This window comes from Helianthus annuus, chromosome 15 (assembly GCF_002127325.2).
Source record: "Helianthus annuus cultivar XRQ/B chromosome 15, HanXRQr2.0-SUNRISE, whole genome shotgun sequence".
Lineage (NCBI taxonomy): Eukaryota > Viridiplantae > Streptophyta > Magnoliopsida > Asterales > Asteraceae > Helianthus > Helianthus annuus.
Window position 1 is genome coordinate 46,439,785 of NC_035447.2, and position 2,488 is coordinate 46,442,272.

The following is a 2,488-nucleotide window of genomic DNA, read 5'->3' on the forward strand; positions in this document are numbered from 1 at the left end:
TATAAACACATAATATTCACCCTAGCTTATATCTATATCATTTAGTTATTTCAAGTCATGCATTTAGCTCACACAACACATTGTTTGATTTATCATAACAATCTATCACCTTCAAAATAAACCAACATCCAACTACTCAAAATAGTTTAAGCATCAAGAACCATCATTTTGAGGCAAACAACTATAGTATACTAACCGGTTAGATGTAAGGGTGTGAAGATCCGATGAATCGACTTTCGGGTGGTGATCTTGAGCTTGATCCGGGGGTCTTGGTGTCTCCGGTTGGTTCCGAGTAGGAAGAGGAGATGAGAGGAGGTTGATGGTCTTAGGGTTTTAGGGTTTAGTGAGGAAGAAGGAGTGAGTGAGGGAGAGTGTTGTAAAAATGGTTAAGGGAGGGGAGGGTTGGTTTATATAATGTCACAAGTGGGCTTAGGGGTTTCCGGGTTGGGTTCTCGGTCACAAGGCCCTAACCGGCCCAACTGCTACTGTTCACTCGAGACCGAGCATGGTCTCGAGTCGGGTTTCGGCTCCTATATATATAACACACACACACACACACACACACATATATATATATATATATATATATATATATATATATATATATATATATATATATATATATATATATATATATATATATCTATACGTACACATATGCACCCAACACGTAATAACAAGTAATTCATAATTTTTCACTTAATAGTTTATGTACACACATGTTACATCGAAAGGTTGTCCGGGAAAATCCGAAGTGTCACATTATCCCCAAGTTTTAGGAACTTTCGTCCCGAAAGTTAAGGCAGCCACTGTCAAGCTAGCGTAAGTAAAAGCGTTTCAACGGGGTGTCACATCATCCCCCCGTTAGTTTGGAATTTCGTCCCGAAATTCGGTTGTAGCTTCAGTGCTGGGGTTTTCGTTAGGGAATAGCCGGGGATACTTGTGCTTCATCTGGTCTTCCCGCTCCCAGGTATACTCTGGGCCACGCCGCGAGTTCCAACGGACTCGTACAAGAGGTATCTGGCTACGTTTGAGGATTTTGATCTCTCGATCAGTGATTTCAATCGGTTCCTCAGTAAAGTGTAGCTGTTCATCAATAGCTAGTTCCTTGAAAGGAATCACAAGTGTTTCATCCGACAAACACTTCTTCAGGTTAAATATGTGAAATACGTTGTGTACCGCACTCAGTTCCTCAGGCAGGTTCAATCTATAAGCAACCTTACCAATTTTCTCGGTAATTTCGAATGGTCCGATATATCGCGGATTAAGCTTGCCCCGTTTACCAAAGCGAACCACACCCTTCCAGGGTGAGACTTTAAGTAGAACCCGGTCACCGACCTGGAATTCCAATGGTTTCCTACGCTTATCAGCGTAACTCTTCTGACGGTCACGAGCTGCCGCCATGCGTTGTCTGATCTGGGCAATCTTTTCCGTTGTATCTACCACCATCTCTGGGCCCGTGATTTGACTATCACCGATTTCTGCCCAGCAGAGAGGTGACCGGCATTTACGACCGTACAATGCCTCAAAAGGTGCTACCTGAATACTAGTGTGGTAGCTGTTGTTGTAGGAGAACTCTACTAGTGGTAGATGCTTCTCCCAGTTCTTGCCAAAATCGATCACACACGCTCTAAGCATGTCTTCTAGGGTTTGGATGGTGCGTTCAGACTGTCCATCCGTTTGCGGGTGATATGCGGTGCTCATGTCCAAGCGTGAGCCAAAGGATTTGTGCATAGCTTGCCACAATTCCGAAGTAAATCGAGCGTCTCGGTCAGAAATAATTGAGGTTGGCACCCCGTGCCTCGAAACTACTTCCTTTAAGTAAATCTCCGCCAAGGTAGAAAACTTGTCTGTTTCCTTAATGGCCAGAAAGTGTGCGGACTTGGTCAATCGATCTACTATTACCCAAATAGTGTCATTTCCGCGTTGAGACCTAGGTAGCCCTGTAACAAAATCCATGGAAACTTGCTCCCATTTCCATTTCGGGATTTCTGGTTGTTGGAGTAGACCTGCTGGCTTCTGGTATTCTGTCTTGACTCTCGCGCAAGTCAAACATTTGCTGACGTATGCTGCTATGTGGGCCTTCATACCAGGCCACCAATACGTAGTCTTCAAGTCGTGGTACATCTTGTCCGAACCAGGATGTACTGAGTAGCGGGACTTGTGGGGTTCGTCCATCACGATTTCACGTAAATCCCCATAGAGAGGGACCCAAATGCGCCCTGTTACATAGTAAGCGCCATCTTCTTTCTGTTCTAGTTGCTGTCTCGACCCTCGCAGAGACTCAGCCCTGATGTTTTCCGGTTTCAATGCTTCAACTTGAGCATTTCGGATCTGGGTAGGGAGGTTAGACTGGATGGTAAGTTGCAATGCTCGCACGCGCTTCGGTATAGTGTCCTTTCGACTGAGGGCGTCTGCCACGACATTGGCCTTGCCCGGATGGTATTTGATGGCGCATTCGTAGTCATTCAAGAGTTCGACCCATCGA